The 21468-nt window shown below is 38.4% G+C and overlaps 1 protein-coding gene across 10 annotated transcripts in view; it reads right to left on the bottom strand.

The window, feature by feature from the left end:
- The window catches only part of LOC140611755 (uncharacterized), a 91522-nt gene extending 84086 nt beyond the window's left edge, over nucleotides 1–7436 (bottom strand). For 9 of the 10 annotated variants that reach the window (XR_012012909.1, XM_072788595.1, XM_072788600.1 and 6 more), the window contains exons 1-3: nucleotides 7296–7436; nucleotides 6347–6492; nucleotides 3411–3531 (exon numbers count right to left, since the gene is read on the bottom strand). The gene's annotated coding sequence lies outside the window, so the exon portion shown is untranslated. Of the gene's footprint in view, nucleotides 1–3410; nucleotides 3532–6346; nucleotides 6493–6970; nucleotides 7218–7295 lie in introns of those variants that run through there. The other variant, XM_072788594.1, reaches the window with a different exon arrangement.
- Between the last annotated feature and the right edge of the window lie 14032 nt (nucleotides 7437–21468).

Below are 21468 nucleotides of genomic sequence, written 5' to 3'. Positions count from 1 at the left end.
GAACAGCTATAGGCCAATAAATTAGGCAATCTAGAAGAAATGGACACATTCCTGGAAAGCCACAAACTACCAAAACTGGAACAGGAAGAAATAGAAAACCTAAACAGGCCAATAACCAGGGAGGAAATTGAAGCAGTCATCAAAAACCCCTCAAGACACAAAAGTCCAGGGCCAGATGGCTTCCCAGGGGAATTCTATCAAACGTTTAAAGAAGAAACCACACCTATTCTACTAAAGCTGTTTGGAAAGATAGAAAGAGATGGAGTACTTCCAAATTCTTTCTATGAGGCCAGCATCACCTTAATTCCAAAACCAGACAAAGACCCCACCAAAAGGAGAATTACAGACCAATATCCCTGATGAATATGGATGCAAAAATTCTCAAGAAGATACTAGCCAATAGGTTCCAACAACACATTAAGAAAATTATTCACCATGACCATGTACGATTTATCCCCGGGACAGAAGGCTGGTTCAATACTCATAAAACAAACAATGTGATCCATCATATCAGCAAGAGAAAAACCAAGAACCATAGGATCCTCCCATTAGATGCAGAGAAAGGATTTGACAAAATACAGCATCCATTCCTGATCAAAACTCTTCAGAGTGTAGGGATAGAGGGAACATTCTTCAACATCTTAAAAGCCATCTACCTAAAGCCCACAGCAAATATCATTCTCCATGGGGAAGCACTGGGAGCCTTTCCCCTAAGATCAGGAACAAGACAGGGATGTCCACTCTCACCACTGCTATTCAACATAGTACTGGAAGTCCTAGCCTCAGCAATCAGACAAAAAAAAGGCATTAAAGGCATTCAAATTGACAAAGAAGAAGTCAAACTCTCCCTCTTCGCCGATGACATGATACTCTACATAGAAAACCCAAAAGCCTCCACCCCAAGATTGCTAGAACTCATATAGCAATTTGGCAGTGTGGCAGGATACAAAATCAATGCCCAGAAATCAATGGCATTTCTATACACTAACAATGAGACTGAAGAAAGAGAAATTAAAGAGTCCATCCCATTTACAATTGCACCCAAAAGCATAAGATACCTAGGAAGAAACCTAACCAAAGAGGTAAAGGAACTATACCCTAAAAACTATAGAACACTTCTGAAAGAAATTGAGGAAGACACAAAGAGATGGAAAAATATTCCATGCTCATGGATTGGCAGAATTAAGATTGTGAAAATGTCAATGTTACCCAGAGCAATGTACATGTTTAATGCATCCCTATCAAAATACCATGGACTTTCTTCAGAGAGAACAAATTATTTTAAGATTTGTGTGGAATCAGAAAAGACCCCAAATAGCCAGGGGAATTTTAAAAAAGAAAACCATATCTGGGGGCATCACAATGCCAGATTTCAGGTTATGCTACAAAGCTGTGGTCATCAAGACAGTGTGCTACCAGCACAAAAACAGACACATAGATCAATGGAACAGAATAGAGAACCCAGAAATGGACCCTGAACTTTATGGTCAACTAATATTCGATAAAGGAGGAAAGATTATCCATTGGAAGAAAGTCTCTTTAATAAATGGTGCTGGGAAAATTGGACATCCACATGCAGAGGAATGAAACTAGACCACTCTCTTTCACCACACACAAAGATAAACTCAAAATGGATGAAAGATCTAAATGTGAGACAAGATTCCATCAAAATCCTAGAGTAGAACACAGGCAACACCCTTTTTGAACTCGGCCACAATAACTTCTTGCAAGATACATCCATGAAGGCAAAAGAAACAAAAGCAAAAATGAACTATTGGGACTTCATCAAGATAAGAAGCTTTTGCACAGCAAAGGATTCAGTCAACAAAACTACAAGACAACTTACAGAATGGGAGAAGATATTTGCAAATGACATATCAGATAAAAAGGGTTAGCATCCAAGATCTATAAAGAACTTCTTAAACTCAACACCAAAGAAACATACAATCCAATCATGAAATGGGCAAAAGACATGAAGGGAAATCTCACAGAGGAAGACATAGACATGGCCAACACCCACATGAGAAAATGCTCTGCATCACTTGCCATCAGGGAAATACAAACCAAAACCACAATGAGATACCACCTTACACCATGAGAGTTGGGAAAATTAACAAGGCAGGAAACCACAAATGTTGGAGATGATGCGGAGAAAAGGCAACCCTCTTACACTGTTGGTGGGAATGTGAACTGGTGCAGCCACTCTGGAAAACTGTGTGGAGGTTCCTCAAAGAGTTAGAAATAGACCTGCCCTATGACCCAGCAATTGCACCTCTGGGGATTTACTTCAGAGATGCAGAAGCAATGAAACGCCGGGACACCTGCACCCACCTGCACCCGGATGTTTCTGGAAGCAATGTCCACAATAGCCAAACTGTGGAAGGAGCCTCGGTGTCCATCGAAAGATGAATGGATAAAGAAGATGTGGTTTATGTATACAATGGAACATTACTCAGCCATTAGAAATGACAAATACCCACCATTTGCTTAACGTGGATGGAACTGCAGGGTATTATGCTGAGTGCAGTATAAGTCAGTCGGAGAAGGACAAACATTGTATGTTCTCATTCATTTGGGGAATATAAATAATAGTGAAAGGGAATATAAGGGAAGGGAGAAGAAATGTGTGGGAAATATCAGAAAGGGAGACGGAACATACATACTCCTAACTCTGGGAAACGAACTAGGGGTGGTGGCAGGGGAGGAGGGCGGGGGTGGGGGTGACTGGGTGGTGGGCACTGAGGGGGGCACTTGACGGCATGAGCACTGGGTGTTATTCTGTATGTTGGTAAATTGAAAACCAATAAAAAATAAATTTACTAAAAAAATAAAATAAACATTTTCTAAAACAGACCAAAGGCTTCAGGAACAAACTACATTTCATTATGAGAGAGAGTTCTGAGTTTACAGGTAAGCATGCCTGGGACAATGCTAAGAATTAGCATATAATGAGGGGGCATTTCCCATCCAGAGGATCTAAGAACTTCAGTTCAGAGTGTCTTAGGAAGTTTATAGCGTTAAATGAAATACAGTAGAGCTGCATATCAAGCTAGGAGAAAATCTAGGATAATACTTCATGGTTAAAAGTACCTTGACACAATCCATTAAATGGCCCACCTAATACATCATGTGTAGCTTACATATAGCACCATAAATACTAAAGGGTGAAATTTATGGATTTTAGACTAAGGGCAGTTATGTTAAAAGTACACTATACAAGTCCATAATAGGCACGACTCTTTTGTGAGCACAGTTTGTGAGTCTTATTCTTCTCCACGGGAGATCTAACATAGTTAGAAACAAACTACCTTATACGAAACTAGTTCAATATAGTTAGAATTCATTGAGTCAAGAAAACAAGTTTTGGAAAAAAAATCTATGAAAGTGGAAGCAGTTTAATTCATACTTACCTGTCATCTTTTGCAGTCTTGTCGCACTCAATATCAAACTTCCACCTTTCAAGGACTTCACCGCTTTCAATATTTGAGATGAATACCACCAGTTTCTGAACTGAACACTTGTATAACCAATCTGCAATACAGAACAGGGCATCTTTTTTGGTTCACTGCATTACAAAGTAACTCTTCCCAGGTCTCACTTTCTGCCCTTAGCAAATTCCTACCACTGGTATTTTGGAACTCCTCCAACCTGTACAGAAAACTTGCCTCACAATAACCTAGCTCCCGTTGTCCAATTCTCAGTATCCGTACCAGATGTAGTTAGTACTGAATGCTAAGCACAGAGTAGTGAACATGCAGTATACTCTAATCCAAGGTAAATTCCAGAAGATGAGCATTAATCTAATCACTGCAGCAATAAATGCAAATTTTTAATTGTAATAAATGTTAAGAAGGTGCAGTATGTGATCCAATGAGAGAATATAGGAAAACTTGACTCAGGGAATTCTCACTTGACTTCAGTTCTACACTTAAATACCATTAAATATGCAAAAGATTACAGAAAAGGGTACAGGTCTAAAATACTGAAAAGCGAAAAGTATCTGACCAGAGGATTGAAAGGGTAATACAAATACAGTTAAGAAAGGGAGAATGAACAAGGTCGGTTTGTGCAAGATACATAGGGGCCAGACCACGCAAGGTCACATGGGGTAAATTAAAGAACTTATACTTCAAGAATCAGGGAAGTCATTACTGTGTCTGAAGTACGGTGTGATGTGATTAAACTTATATTTCAGAACTATCCTTTAGGCTGTGATGTGTGGAAAGTAGAGTGGAAGTAAAGAGAGGATCTAGGGATGCTAATTGATTAGTAATTCAAGCAAGAGGTACTGAAGGCTTATAGAAGGATAAATTGGTAGAGATGGATCAGTATAGGTAGAGTCAAGAGATTTCATAGATTTTATTTATTTATTCATGATAGAGAGAGAGGAAGAGATACAGGCAGAGGGAGAAGCAGGCTCCATGCAGGGAGCCTGATGTGGGACTCGATCCCAGGTCTCCAGGATCATGCCCTGGGCTGAAGGCAGTGCTAAACTGCTGAGCCACCCGGGCTGCCCTAAGGTTTTATTTCTAAGTAATCTCCACACCCAATGTGGGGCTGGAACTTACAACCCAAGATCAAGAGTTGCATGCTCTACTGACTGAGCCAGCCAGGACCCCCTTAAATTTAGTTTTCAAGTATCACTAGGTTAGCCACATGTGGATATCAAGGGAGCCACTTACTATATGAGCAAAGAGAAGACTTGGGTTGGATGTATGTTTATGAGTCAACTACACAAAGATTGTTAGTAAAGTTATGTATGTGTCAGAAGTCATCTTAGAGATTATAATAAGGGGGCCTCATAATGAGCCCTGAATTAATCTTGGAACTTGGGATAATATACTCAAGAATACACAGTTTTGTTTTTTTTTAAGACACAAAAACAATCTTGTAATATTTAGGACTTGTGGGCCACCTAGGTCTCTTGCATAGTTTTTTAAAAACTAGCCTTTAAAAATCTGAAAACACTCAGTTTGCAGGTAGTACAAAAATAGGCCACTTGCTGGATATGGGCCATCAGTCTTGCTGACCCCTTGACAAAAACCAACCTTGTCTCAATTTTGCTCGGAAAAGGAAGAGATTGGGTAGTCACTTAAAGATCTGGGGTGGGTGGAAATTTTTTTCTTTTAAAACTGAAGACAAATGAAACCAATGAAAATATCTCAAAACAAAGAAATCAGAAATACCAGAGAAGAACTAGGGTAGATTCCTTAAGAAGGCTAGAGGGATGGGGATTCAAAGAGATTGAACAATTTGCCTCTAAGAAGAGCAATTCCTCCATTCTAACTAAAATAAAAGGGACAAATTAAATAGGAAGGTCTACATACAACTGAGGTGAAATGTCCTAAGTGTAGTCTTAAAGGAGACAACCTAAAAACCAGTAACTTAGGCAGGGCTTGCTTCTTCATCAAATTAAGGTGACATAGATTCTTAGTTACTTCTATGTTTCAGGCTAAGTAATCTGAGTATCGCCCTGGGTGATTTAGCCCTGAAGACGATAAAAACACAATTAATAGAATTTTAAAAATAAAGCCTCTTGAAACAAACAAACAAAATATATATGACTCAGGTATAAAAAAATTACTGTAATTTTTTTTTTTTTTTGGAACTAGTTTTGGAAGGTGAAATGAGGAGCCAGGGAGAAACATCCTATAACACAGAAAAATTAGAAGTGAGAATCCTAAGTAGAGAAAAACATGGAAAAAAGAGACAGAATAGATGGAGAACAAGTATCCATTCAACAAGTATTCAGTAATTTCTTGAGCTAAGAAAAAACAAGGGGTGTTCAGATAGAAATGGCTAACGTACAGGCAGGATTTTAACAAAGACAAATGAAGACAGTAAGACATTAAAAAACTTTATTGGGTATTCTATTAGTAGTATTTTTTTAAGTTTAGTTCCCAGGCTGGATCCAATTTCATTTTCTTTTATCTTAAAATAATGACGGTTTTAAACTCTAGGCAGCTATAGAAAATATATCATGTTAAAAATATGTAGTGGATTTCTCTCCAATAATAAACATCATCATAGTTATGTAAAATTCCAACTTGTTCCACCTGGCTACACGAACTGCAAAAATCACTTCAAAAGGAGTTGATAGAGATTGTTTTGTGAAGCCAGATCAGATTCCTAACATCAACATATTTAACCCACTCAAAATGTGGTAGGGAAGAGTGGACTTTCTTTCACTTTATTATTTGCTTCCTTCCGATGGAGAATCACTATATTTGAGATTGCAGTGTTCTACACCTCTTTGTATAGAGCTGAAAAATGAACACCAAGATGCCAGAAAGTACGGGTCCAAGAAGACCTGCAAAACTCAAATTGGTTTTCAACAATTAAATACCTTTCACTTGTCCACTACATGATTGAATTATTTTATGAGCTCAGGATCTGTTGTTATAAGCAAGGTGAGTCCGTATTTCTGCTCTCTGGTAGAGGTTTCAGATGGATATATGCCACGCTGATATAAAATGCTGTTGATGCCAAATGCTGAAAACAAAAGGAATGTTAAAGTTATTTCCACTTTGTAACTCTGGAAAATAAAGCCTATTTAGATGTGGCTGCGGTTTCATTCATGGCATCAAACTGAAAAAGCCTAAACGTGCGTTTGTGCGTGTCTTGCTGAAAGCAGAGTAGGGGAAAAGTGCCACTGAAAATCCTTAAAAATGTTGCTTCTAAATCAAAAGAACACGATACCTGCGTTTATGCGGAAATAAAAATGCCAAACTGCATTAACCTAGCGTCCAAGTAGAACTACAAGCTCAGGGTAATGCAAGCCCCAATTCAGGTTACGTGATCACAGGGTGTGGAAATAGGCTTTTGCGTCTGGATTAGCAATTGATTGATTAACCGGTCGGATGCTCCAGAGCAAGCCTCTCCCTCACTTTTCCCTCCTCTTCTCCTGCCAGAGTCTATCAGAGGGTACAAGCATGGCCTGGTCCTAAATCTAGCCCATCGCCCTCAGTACCGGAATCAAAGCTTGGTGGATGGGCTGTTCAAAGTGCACTGGGCTCCACCGCTCGGGGTGGTGCCGGGCGGCCGGGCTGGGCGGCCTGTGGGATCCGCAGTTTCCCGCAAGGCTGCTGGTGCAGGGGCGCGGCGCGAGGCAGGCCGGGCAGCACCTGGGCTTCCCGCTCCCCCAGGAGCAAGGCGCCTAGATTAGATTCTCCAGCCAGGCGGGCGCTGGAGCAGAGCCGCCCCCCACCCCCGGCCCCCGCCTCCGGGCCGGCCGGGCCTCCAGGGCCGCTGGCCTCAGCTGTCCCCGCCCTCTGGCCTGCGGGAGGGGGACTCACAGAAGAACTGGGCCACGATTTCCGCCTCTGCTCGCGGGAGAGCTGCGGCGCCACGGCCAGGCCTAGGGACGAGGGAGCGCGCTGCTGCCCGGCAGACCAGACGGCGACCGCACGGCCTCCAACGGTTCCCGCCAGTCGTTTGGAAAGTAACGACGCTGCTCCCCGGGGCCTTCGCGCAGGCGCGACGAGCCTCTCGGCCCGCCCAGCGCCAGTCTCCCCGCTCGCCGGAGGGGGCGCCTCGCGCAGGCGCAGTGGGTAGGCGTGGTCAGGCGCTTCCGGGCTGTCGGGGCTCGAAGGGTCCTGGCGGGCACCTGGAATTGTGGTCGCGGGGCCGCAGCTGAGGCGAGAGGACTGCAAAACCTGGCTCTGACGCCCGCTCCGAGGCCTGCGGAGTGAGGCCCAGGATCCCAGTTCGGCAGTTTCAAAGCGATTTTCTGTTTTTTTTTTTGTTTTCAAAGTGATGTGAACTGCGCGCCGGTTGCATCTTAACGTGGCCCCAGGGACCCCCCCCCCCCCCCGCAAACTTTTGCTTAGATGCTTCGAGCCAGTCAAGAAGCCGCCTGCGTGGCACCGAGCACAGCTGGAGAGGGCCTGGTGACTGTCTGCCCGCGCAGCTTTTAAGAAATTGGGGGCGGCCCGGGCGGCCCAGCGGTTGACGCGCCTTCAGCCTGGGCCTGACCCTGGAGCCCAGGGGTGGAGTCCGCGTGGGGCTCCCTGCGTGGAGCCTGCCTCTGCCTCTGCCTGTGTCTCTGCCTCGCTCTCTCTCTTTCTCTGTGTGTCTATCGTGAATAAATACATTCTTCTCAGATTTAGAACAAACTTGCTTTATGACAAGATGTTGGCCTCAAGAATAAAATAACACTTAGTGATTTGAAAGAAACCTTTCTATAAGAATAATGATTCAAAAAAAAAGAAGAAAAATGATTCAATACTTTGTCCATGTAAAAAATTAATATGCAAAGTGAATGTAAATATAAATGGTATCCCTATAATAGTTACAAGGATATGAAATATGTAATGTATTATGATTCAGCTTTTCATTTTGATGTATTTCACATATACTGATAGCTTGGAAGCCATTAAATACATTTTTCCTTCATTTTACTTTGAGCTGAATTTAAACATATACCCTGAATTTTTAAGAGGTGTTATTTCACATGTAAACAGTGCCATCTTCTGGCAGTTGAAACTATTTGTGTATTGACCTACAATTCATTATGGATTGTACTGTCGTTTTCTTGGCAAGTAATGTGTAGTTTAACGAATAAAAACCCATAATCTTGGGGCATGTGGTTGGCTCAGGAAGTTAAAGTTCCGACTCTTGGTTTTGGCTCTGATCATGATTTCAGGGTCCTGGAATTGAGCCCTGTATGGGGCTCAGAGCTCAGTTCTGAGTCGGCTTGAGATTCTCTGCCTCTCCCCCTGCCCTTCCCACTCATGCATACTCTCTAAATAAATAAATAAATAAATAAATAAATAAATAAATAAGTCTTGGGGGGAATAACTTTAAACTAAAATCAGTTGATTTTTTTTAAATAGCCTTTAAAAATAAAAGCATTCATTACCATGTCTTTAAATTGATAAAATTTAAAAAGGGATTAAGTCAGGAACTCTAGATTCTACTACTAAATATTCTAACTAGATATTGAATCTTAAACTCATCACATATCTACTCAGGACCTCAGTCTCCTCAACTGAGGAAATAAGACTCTTCAACTGTTCAACTAAGTCATTAATTAAGTTACTTTCAGTCTAAAGTTCCACTTGATTTTTAGTTTAAAAATTTCATTTCTGGTTTTAGCATCCCAATATTGAGTGTAGGCCTGTTTATGACACTTTTTCATAGTTATCTCTTTTACTGATGTGGTTTTGTCTGGTTATGCTCTCTGCTTGAATTTTCTACAGAAATAAATCTTAATTTATATTTATCCTTCTCATTGCCCAAATAGCCTTCTCCTACACATTAGAAAGACATCACTGAATTGTAAATAAAACTAAACTGAAGTAACTGAAAACAAGTTTTTAAAAACTTTCATGATGATTTAAATAAGATGTCAATGTCAAACCGAGCAATTAAAATAGCAAAGACACCTCTCAGGGATGCCTGGATGGCTCAGCAGTTGAGCATCTGCCTTTGGCGCAGGTCCAGATCCCAGGATCTGGGATGGAGTCACATCGGGTTCCTTGTGGGGAACCTGCTTCTCCCTCTGCCTCTGCCTCTCTCTCTGTGTCTCTCATGAATAAGTAAATAAAATCTTAAAAAAGAAAAAAAGAAATCTCTCCAAAGCTTCTGGATTCTTAAGTGTTTACAAAATAAATAAGAAACAGAATAGGCTCAAGTTTGGGCAGTTCTTCCTAACATCCCCATAGATTTTACCAACACTAGCCTGTATTACAGGCTTGTCCCCTCGGATTTATTTAGTGTACCCTTCTTCCTTTGAGTCATTAACTCAATTTTCAAAATATCTTGTTCTAATACACATATACCTTCTTATTCAAACTCTTTGGCATCCATCTAGTCTAGGCTCTCAACTTCCTAGGCCTGCATTACTAAAATATCCGTTATGGAATATCTGAAAAGCATAAAAGCTTTTCTAAAAGTAATGTAAGGATCATCTGGGATGCTGGTTAAAGTGTGTCATCTCCTATACCAGCACTGTCTGACAGAAATTTCAGATGAGTCACAAACGTAATTTTAAATAGTCATGTAGTCAGATTCAAAAACTAAAATGAAACAAGTAAAATTAACCTGATGCATGTGAAAATATTATTTCAATATGTAATCAATTAAAAACCATATCAGTGTGAAACTTTACATTCTTTTTTTTATACTAGTCTTTGAAATCTGGTATTTTTATAATTGTAGCATATCTCAGTTCAGACAAGCACATTTCAAGTGCCTACGAGCCAGCTGTGGCTAGTGGCTATGGTACTGGACTGAATCAGATTCGAAGAAAAGAGAATAAAAGTCAGGAGTCTACATATAGCAAAATACCCAAGTGATTCTTTCACACTCTCAAGTTTGAGGACCACCACTCTAGACTGACCTATATACAATCCACTCTACAACCACTATTGAATTTACACTTCAAAAAAATGCCCCTTTAATTATGTCAGTTCTAAGAGCCTAGAAATCCCTGGTACATCCAACTCAGGTGGATATTTGAAGCTCCCAAAATGTGGCCTCACCTCATCCATCCAACCTGCTCTCCAATTTGAAAAGGTCTTGGGTTCTTCCATGAAATTTTCCTAGGCAAATAGTCAAATGATCATTCATTCAACAAATATTGATGGAGTACCCACTAAATCTCATCATGGATCCTCCATGGTAACAGGGAAGATATAACACAAATCATTACAGAAGTATTACAATGTCATCGTTTTCATTGTAACAATGGAAGCATTGCTTTGAAATAGTGCTCTGAAATGCTAGGAGAATGCATAAGGGCAGGATCTTATAGTCCTGAGAGGCCAAAGGAAATTTCTAGAATACAGTTACATTTAAGTAAAAATCAATCAATCAATTAATTAATTTGAACAGGCAGAAATTTCTAGGCAGCAGTAAGCACATTATGAAAAGCCCTGAGATGGAAAAGTGACTAAAGGAATACGCAGATTGGTAAAGTAATCTGAAAGACAGCCATAGAGTTAGGCAGAAGCCAGATAAAGCCAAGTTTATGAGACTTCAATTTTGGTTTTTTTTTTTCAAGTGTGCATACTTAAACAAAACTAGATTACAAACTCCTCCAAAGGTATAGACCTGGTCTTCTAAACTTAAATATTTCACATCTCCTCATAGCGCACAAAAAAAGTATTTAATAAGGGATGTCTAGGTGGCTCAGCGGTTTAGTGCCCACCTTCGGCCCAGGGCATGATCCTGGAGACCCGGGATGGAGTCCCATGTGGGGCTCCCTGCGTGGATCCTGCTTCTCCCTCTTCCTGTGTCTCTGCCTCTATCTCTCTGTGTGTCTCTCATGAATAAATAAAATCTTTAAAAAAGCATTTAATAAGTGCTTCTTCTATACATGAAAAACATACTTTGCCAGCCTTTTAAATTCTAGAATATCCAAAATTATACCAAAAATTATTTATATATTCAGATAAATGAAACCGAAGAAAATTTTTTCCTTAAGTGCTGAGTATCGATATAAAATTCCTCAGAAAGAGAAACAATTTTTATTTGTAGTAAGCTGAGCATGTGGCTCTACCGGTATGATGCCTGAGTTCTGCCTCTAAATTCCTGGTGGAAGGAGTGAAAAGATGGTGATTTAAACACACCTGTGTATATACACAGGTACAAAAGACTAAAGGGTGTAAGGAAAATATGGTAGGGCTACTTGACCTATTACCTATGATTCAAACTGATCAATATATGGTAACACTGTCATAGGCAGCATTCTAAGATGGCAGAAAAATCCATGGCCTCTAAAGTTCCACTTGATTTTAGCTTTAGAAATTTCATTTCTGCACATTTTAGATAATCTCTGTTTGAGTGTGGCCAGAGCCCATGACTATGATGGGATTCACTTCCCGGATTAAATTCGTCAAAGGTAAAAAAAAAAAAAATCATCAAAGGGGAAATTAACTGACTAGGTCTAATCCAATCAGATGAATCCTTAAAAGAGATCTCCATGAAGTCAGAGAGACTCACAGTATGAGAAGGTCTATGGAAGAGCCATCTGGCTAAGGCACAAGACTCCCCTCTGGCCAACGAGCAAAACAATAACGCCAGTCCAAGAAACACAAAGTTATTAATTCTGCCAACAACCAAGGGGCTTGGAAGAGAACCCTGGATCTTCTGGGTTGATGGATGCAAGTGGATGAGATTCCACTTGCAGAGACACCTGTATTTCAACTGCGTGAGACTCTTAAGCTGAGCATCCAGCTGTGTCACACCAACCCCTGATCTACCCGACCATAATAAATGTGTGTTAAGCCATCAATTTGCAGTAACTTGTCATGCAATCATAGAACAGTAAGACACTAGGGCATTTCTCATTTAAGCAAGTAGGATAGCATGTCTGGTAGGTAGTTTTCGAGGCTTGAGTTTTACAAATAATATTTCTAGCTCCTTCAAGGACTACACTGTTTTTGCAATTGACATGGATTGTGCGCTCTCTTCCAAGCTTCTCATCCTAAGGTAAAATCCGTGAATTCGTGGGTCAAAATTCCCTGACAACTTCTTCAGTGTGTCTGGGCCTGTTTGGTGGGGGAACTTATTCCCGAGCAACTTATTCCCGGGCACAGAGGCTGCCCCTGCGGCTCCCGGCTGACAGCACAGGACAAGGGCTGCGGCTCACCCCTTTAACCCCAACCCGATTCCTTTGTTTTTGAAGAAGAATAATAAATGCATTTACTAAATTTTGAATAAGATTCTTGTGCACCTAGTTAATAAATTAACAATTATGTCATTTTGGGGAATTTGCTTTTTTCTTTTTAAAATATGGATGTTGTTATAAACATTTATTTCCCTTAGATATTTCCTGCTAAGAACTTTCTTTGATTGTTGGCCCACATGTTCAAAAAAGTAGCAAAACAAATTTGAATCATGACATTGTATTAATAAGTAATGGTTTAATAAAGTGAACAAATATATCTCCATACTGGAATAATTTATATTTTTTAACAATCCAGTTGCTTATACAGAATATAATCTTTAGTAAAAATTAAGAACCAAGTATTATTGAGAACATATTAATAATTCCATAAGTTCTTATAAAGAGCAATATGGGTTGTTTCTTATCAGAAAGTATTACCATGTTTTGTTATGATTTTGTTTTGATATTTTAATTCTGTTATGGTAATGGCAAATAGTCACTTAGAAGTCTTTTCATGGCTCAACCATGTTAGGTACCAAAGGTATAATTTGAAAGGTAGGTGATAATCTTATTCATATTTAATCCCCGGAGACTGTTTGATGGAATGTGTATGTGTGTATGTATGATGTATATATGAAGAATGGGTTCTGCAGTCAGTTGGATTTGACAGCACAGTGTGTTTAAAGTATAATTGAAATTCAAAACAACTTAGAACAGTTTCAGATATAGAAACTATCAATACAGAGCCTCTATGAAAAATTAACAAGCCATGGTTGTTATTAAATTAATAAAATAGATTTAATTTCCTAAATGATTTTATAATTATATACTAAATTTGATCAAACATCGTTTGCCCATGATACATTTTTAGCTTATCGTTTCTGAATATTTTGTTTGTAGGGTTATTTTTATTATTTATCTATATGTAAGTAAAGGTGAATTGGTTCTGGTAAATCTATCAACTAATAGACTAAGATGTTATCTGAGTGAATGGAAAGATACTTGTTGAGCTTTACAGACAAAATAAAGAAACCATACCTACGGGTCTTTATCAAATATTTGTGAATACCAATTTATAAAATACTTATGAGAAGAAAAAGCTTTGTGAAAACATGGAAAATCACTTTACTTTAAATTTATATTTTTTTCTCTTTGGATAAACTTGGTTTTTTCAACTGGAACAATTCTCTTATAACCTGCCTTGTATTTATAACTCATTCAAACAATGTAGTAGTCAAGCTATATTTATCAGGTTACAGATCAGTCATGCACATTAATTCTATTATTTCTGCTGGGATTTCCCCCTTAAAAATTGAATATGACAGTGTTTTTTATTCTGGAGTAATGTACATAGTCTTTAAAACATCAACTGACAACAAAAAGACTTACTGAACCCTAGAGTTTTTGGTTTAGTGTTGGAGATCAAGTGGATTAAAAGTTAAATGATATATTTTTATTATTCCTTGGTCTCAGTATAGTTATAAATAAAGATGCTAACTTTTCACACTGAAATAGATGGCAATCATCTTTTGACAGGTAGTCTTTTGGATGATCCAGAATATACCTTTTTAAGCTTGTGTTACATTAGTATCAAAGGAAACTTGAAATGAAGTTTCATTAATTTCTAGGTCTCCAAGAATATTCTTGCAGACCCTAGTATGAGACACAACAGGCTGAAGCATTTAGATATTCACAGAATTTTGTTATTCTTAAAAGTGATGATATGAGTTCATATAATTAAACAGTTATTAATAAGATAGGTTCCTTTTTAGTTTTGGAATTTTACATCAAGATTCTTATTAAATTTGAGTTATTTTTATTTTCCATTGAATTAATAAGAAATTATAATATTTAGCTCCTAAGGGCAGCCAAATATGCTACTGTAATACAGCTAAACATCTTAGGGACTTAGGAAGTTCTGTGCTTCTATCCCTAGGATGGCTGCCTGCCTTAGGATAATGATAAGGAGTATGGGAAAAGCAGGCCATTACTTAATGCCCCAAGTACACTTGGCACTTGAAGGAAGGTTGCTTGAAGGACTCTGGAAATGTGAATATACCTGCCTCTTTTCTTTCTCAAAGATCTTGTTTAAAATAGTGTATCCCATTAGTAACAGAAAAAGTGATGAATATACACCAATATGGTTTATTTATCTCGAAATTATAAACATTTCCAGGCTATTAGGCACTTGTGCTATCTATTATACTTTATATATATTTAAAATATATATTTACATGTGTATTTCAACTGTTATATTTTATATATGTTATATTTAAACATAATAAATAAATATATATATTAAAACATACTAAAGTTAGAAATTGGAGAACGATGAGATAAATGTTTCTTTTCAAAATGATTCTTGTTGGAGAGCCTGGGTGGCTCAGTTGGTTAAGCATCATTGGTTTCAGATCAGCTTGTGACCTCAGGGTTGTGAAGTCAGGCCCCAAGTCTGGCTCTGAGCTCAGCATGGAGTCTGCACCAGGCTCTCTCTCTCTCTCTCCTTCCCACTCGGTTCTTCCTCCCTCCTTTCAGGCTCTCTCTCTCTCTCTCTCTAAAATAAATAAATAAAATCTTTAAAAATGACTTTTATTATAACATTGAAAGATAATTTATTTTTACTTTCACTTCATGTATTAGTAACTATATTAAAGTGTATGTGGTTAATATGCCTCACTTTTTTAAAAGTTGATTTAATTATTTGTAAAGAATTATTTAAAAGTCGGATACTGAGTTTGGTTTATTTTAACACCAAATGTATTTCAAATGTTATATTTTTTGTTTGTTTTTGAATTTTTTTGACCATTAAAGTTAAAAAGATAAATTACAAAGATATGAAGATGAAAATGGAAAAAGTTCATTATTGACTTATTATTTATTTTTATTTATCTGTATTTTTAATTTTAATGAATGTATCTAAAAAGAAAGAATTAATCAGTTTTGACCCATTTCTTAAAAATATGAAAATACATCTTTCTATTAGTTTAGAACTAAATGTTTCCCATCTTTTAATTGCCTTTGGAAATAATTTGTAATTTAGAAAAATTATAAACAAGTTAGAAAAATTTGTTTCCAAGTTTTTCAATTGTACAGGTGAAGTTGTTTTTTTTTATTCGTAGAGACACAGAGAGAGAATGAGAGTCAGAGACACAGGCAGGGGCAGAAGCAGGCTCCATGCAGAGAGCCTGACATGGGACTCGATCCAGGGTCTCCAGGATCATGCCCTGGGCTGCAGGTGACACTAAACCGCTGTGCCACCGGGGCTGCCCCTGTTTTTTTTTTTTTTTTTAATAATTGATACAACATGCTCTCTCAGCAGCATGACTGTCTTTTGAAAAACATTTGCTCATTCATTTAAAAAAGTCACGTTTTCTTTAAAAGAATATTTTGGGTGTTAATTTTTCTGAAATTCTTGTCAGATAGCCCAGTACCACGTGTTACCTCCATAGAGAAAGGGTGAGCAAACTTGAAACAGTTGACTTTCATTTCCTCAAGATACCAATAGTGACCTGTAACTTTCTGATGTGTAGGCTGCTTGAGGGTGCTGGTGTCAATCCATTTGTTACATTTTATTACAGTTTAGTTTATTTTCTTAGATTAAAAAAATCAACCTAAGTAGAAGTTCTAAGAGTTCTTTGTATACCCCCAAAGGACTGTTTTTTTGTTTTGTTTTCTTTATAAAGATTTTATTTATTTATTCATGAGAGGCACAGAGAGAGAGAGAGAGAGAGAGAGAGTCAGAAACACAGGCAGAGGGAGAAGCAGGCTCCATGAAGGAAGCCTGATGTGGGACTGGATCCCAGGTCTCCAGGATCATGCCCTGGGCCGAAGGTGGTGCTAAACCACTGAACCACTGGGGATACCCACAAGGGATTGTTTTGTACACATATCTCACTTTGCAAATCATTAGTTGAAAGTATGTGTACAGAAATCCTATTGCCTGAAGGATAAGGCATCCTGAGTTGGGGATGGTAGTGTTCCCTGCTTGCCCCCACTCTCAGGTAGACATGAGAAATTGAGAGACATTTTCCTTCAGGAAGCAGCTTGGATGACTGACCTGCCTGTGTGGAAAGTTGAGCTATCATTTTCCATGTCGCCTCTGCCAGACCAATCCTGTGAGGAAAATACATTATTTCTTTGGGAAAGGGTGCCCCAGACTTTTGGACACCATTCATTTTCCACTTAAGCTTACTGAAGGCACAGAATAAAAACCCTCTTATGAGTTTCAACAATTCTCATGTGGTAAAAGTCCATTTGGATCCCGTAAAATAATTTTACTACTGGTAGCACAGAGGTGGAATGTCATGGGATCATCTAAGGGAGCAGCAATCTCCAATCAGTCTACCAAAAGCATAGTTCATGGGCACATGTGCCAGAAAACAATAGAACTTGTCACATAAAATTTTTGTGAGGATTACAGGAGATAATAAAACTGAAGCTTTGGTTATTTTAAATATATTATTCTTGTTCTATTCTTCTTATTAATTATCATTCTTATTTAGATAGCTTTTTTCCAAGTTTCTCCAGCATATCCTGATACATCTAGGATAACTAAAGGAGTCCTCAGATGATGCAACCTAAGGAAAAGGTGAGAACAGACACTCTCTTACCATTATGGCAAACAAGGTGGAATTATAATGGCTAGCATTTTTTGAGCACTTCTTTTCTGCCAGGCACTCTTCCAAGGGCTTTATGTGAATCTACTTATTTAATCCTTTCACAAGCATGCAAGTTAGGTACTATTATTGCCTGCATTTTATAGCTAAGAAAATTAACTTATAGAAGGAATCTGAAAAATTTATCCAAGGTCACCCAACTTAGAGAACCGAGGTCAAGTCCCGACAATCTAGATTGCAGCAGGATGTGAATCCTGAAAATATGAAAAGTCTGGCTATATTTTAAATAATCTCCTTTGAGGTGATGGGCAGTGGGCCCTTATGTCCTGTCCCCCCCTCCATTCTTGACATAAAACTCCTTGGAGTCATGTAGCAGTGAAATACAATGTAGATGAATGGCCAGAAACCTAGTGGACACTCAAAGAGAAGACCCTGCACTTTAAGATATTATCTTAAAGGGTGGAAATGAGGGGAAGAGGTCCTAAGTAGAGTAAGAGAGACCAGAAGTGGGATCCAGGTTGGAGTATCAGCTTTTCTGAGTAGGTAGCCCAAGGGGTATCCCGAGTAGGGTTACAACATTAGAAGTTGTTTTCTATTTTGTGCTGTTTACAAATGCCCTGGCCAGGGACAGAATGATTGAAATCCAGTCTATTGCTCAGCTCGCCAATTCTGTGGATAGTTCTGGCAAAAGGAAATGAGAAAGAATATCCAGTACAGTAAGAGTGTAAAGGGCAGGGGGGGAACCTGGGTGGCTCAGTCCATTAAGTGCAGGACTCTTGGCTTTGGCTCAGGTCAGAATCTCAGGGGCGTGAGAACCAGTTGGCCTGGGATTCTTTCCCCTATCCTGTCCCTCCCCCTGTGGTCCTCCCCACCACCACCATTCTTGCACACATGTGTGTGTGCCATAAATAAATAAATAAATAAATAAATAAATAAATAAATAAATATCTTAAAGAATGTAAAAAGATGAGATATTGAGAGACATTTTGAAAATGTGTTCATATGTGTTTGGTTGATCTCTGATAAATAAAGTCTGGAATCTTAGAGATCATAGTAGAGTTGTATACATGGAGATGATGACTAAGTTTGTGGGATCAGATTCATTTTCCTTCAAGTGAGTTTAGGTCAGGAAGAGAAGAGACTGAGGGAAGGATCTAGGGGTAGTAACTAATAAAATGTCACACAGAGGAAAAAAAGGCGATGAAGGAAAGTCAGAAGAAGTAGGAGGCAAATCATGGGAGATGAATGTCATAAAAACCTATTTAGTTAGAGGCACCTATTTGAGTTAGGTGAAAAAAAAGTTTTAGTAGCTTAGTACACTATACACAAATAAGAAAGGGAAAACATCATCAGATTTTGTATTTAGAAGATCTTTGATGAATTAAGAGGAAGCAATTTGGGCCACGTGGTAGGGACAGAAGTCTTGCTGAGTTTTGAAGTGAGGGATGAGGAGATAGAAGCAAAAGTTTCGTGAATAAGAAAATTGGAGAGTGGGGAAATAACATGAGCCATTGCTGGGTTTGAGGAATTTTAGTTTTAGAAATAAAACAAAGAGGAAATATGTGTTTTTAATTTAATTTATTCTTTTAAATTTTAATTTTAAATTATTTTTAGGAATAAAATAAAGAGGAAGGATGAGCCAGAGCAATATAAAAACTAAAGTTGAAGGTCAGAAAGGTGGAACTAATAGAGCCAGACACTGGAAACCACAGAAAGCAGTGACATCAAGGACCCAACTGGAGAATAAGCCTTAGAAGAGACATTTCCTTCTTGGAAAATCAAAATATATAAGAAAGGAGAGGCAGGAGTGTAGATGAACTTTTATTTTTTGGGAAGCATTACATGAAGTGCGGAATGACCTTCAGTTTCTCAATGGAGGAGGAAGTAAGATAGGGAAGTTGGGGAGGGCAAAGATAGGCAAACAAGGAAAAGGGATTGGAAAGATTCTGGGGGTAGCCATTCTGAGAAATGGGAAGATAAATCAACCAAGGGAAAAAAAATAGCACAGAGCATTGTTCCTCGATAGATGTTTCCCGAGTACTATTTATCACATGATGTGGAGCTGTATGGATACAAGAGGGAGAGAAAACAGCTTTTCTTTTCCAGGTAAATCTATCTGGGGAGCCAATACACAAAAATAGCTGTAAAGGAAGAGGTATAACATAAGAACCAAGTGAAAATATGCTGTAAATGCAAAATGAATGCAAAGGTAACTATGGGACTGTTTCTTGGAGGACATAGTAGTTCTTGAAGGGTACTTGGAACTTCAGCAGGCAAAGATGGTGGGTGGCTGTTGGGGAAGGTTACATTGAGCACATGAAGTCTTATGTGGATCATAAAGAAAAGGTAGGACAATAACCTTTTTGGATGTAGACATATAGGTAGGACATTACAAGCACAGAACTTAAAATCAACAGACCAAAAGTATGGAAGGGCCAAACCAGTTCACTTTTTACCCAGGACACAGTCTTCATGTAATTAGATCACATCGGGGTCCCCTTTCTAGAGAGCCTTGTGTGGCAGGTGGAAAAGTTGGGACTTTTCCCAGGAGACATGAGGAAGCCATTGGAAGTTCTGAAACTCGGGAAGAATGTAACTAAAGTGATGTTTTAGTAACATGATGGTAGCTGCCATGAAATACAGATTGGAAAGCTCTGTAACAGTCTAGGCAAGAAGCACTCAAGACTTTCTTCACTGTTTAAATCTGGTGAATGTTGTAATTACCAGGAGAAGCCTGTTTTACCCCATCATCATAAAGTCATCACTCCCCCCCTCACTTTTTCCTATCTTCGGTATCTTTGATTTCTGCTTCATTAATTCTTCCAAACTTTCAGTCTTCTTCTTAGCTCCTACCCTTTGCTGTTGGCCTTGTTTGGTTTGTCTTCCACTGCTCTATCTGTATGAGCTGTTCTGCTCTGTTCTTACTTGATTCAGAGAGTAAGCCTGCACATTTGGGCCTAGCCACAGGAGAGTCCAATCAACTGAGGACCTGATGTTCCGTTCCTAATGTTACTGCCATATTCCATAATATTTGCTAAGCTGTAATGGTCACTAATGTTTGATGTCATTTTATTGAATAAATTCAATAAAGTATTTCTTCTTTTTTCCATGGGATTATAACTAACAGATGAGCATGTCAAATTTAGTGTGGTTGTATTTTTGAGTAGGAGATAAGGATAGTTGCTCCAGTAACCCTATACGTTTATTAAGTTTTCACATAATTGTATTCGGACTTGAAAGTCTTTAAAATTAAATTCAGAAAATCATATATGTTAACTTGATCTTGAAGCTCACCTTGGAATACTAAAATATTGCCATTGGTTTTCTGTCTGGATACATTGTTTTCTTATTTAATAAATTCTCAGTTTCTGCCTTCCCTTACAGTGACTTAGACTCTGAAACATAGTAAACATTTAAGTATATGAGGTGAAAATGTATATAAAAATGAATGGAAATGAATAGAAAGTAGTCTTGGATCTGGCATGTGGATATATCTACACAACAGTTTGTTCCCTCTGCCATTTGAATCCATAATAACCTTCCTTTAAAAGCATCATTACACTAGTTTCTAAGTATCTCAAAATTATCTTTAAGGCTTTAGGAAAGTAGAAATTTTGAGTAACTAATGCTTAATGCAAATTGTGCCAAAGGCAGTAAGAAAACATCGAGTACCTAAGATCGTCTTTTAAATTATATTTCATAAATGATTCACTCCTGCATTTCTGCTTGGACGCTTCTACATGAACCTTTTTTTCTTCCTTTTTCTTCAGTGAAAGAGGACAAACTTGGTTTTATCTCAAGAGCTCAAGAAAGGGTAAAAAATGGGTAGAAAGAAGTCTTTATTGTGGAAAATGAATCCATTTTGAAGTTCAACTGGAATAAGCAATTTTTGAATTTTGGGTAGACAATTTATCCAACTTCATAATTAACTTGATTATTTGATTTATTATGTAAACAAAGTATAATGTTTCTGAAAGCCTATAAATAATCACTTTTTCCAACCATGAAAGATTAAGTGAAAACAAAGGGAGTGAACAAAAAAGGGGGGGTCACAGATCTGTATCTGTATGGAGGCAGAGGGCAGTACTTTTGGGGAGTGCAATTTACATGAGCATCTGGGTCTTTTGTCATGTTTTGGATGGATGACCTGAGTCTGATATATTGGTGAATAGCATTAACAAAGGTCTGGTTGTCAAAGGCTAGAAAGAAAAATGCAATTAGCCACAGCAATGAGGTGAT

Source organism: Canis lupus, chromosome 20, assembly GCF_048164855.1.
Source record: "Canis lupus baileyi chromosome 20, mCanLup2.hap1, whole genome shotgun sequence".
Taxonomy (NCBI): Eukaryota; Metazoa; Chordata; class Mammalia; order Carnivora; family Canidae; genus Canis; species Canis lupus.
The sequence above is the reverse complement of the archived record's forward strand: the minus strand, read 5'-3'. Positions and strand labels throughout refer to the sequence as shown.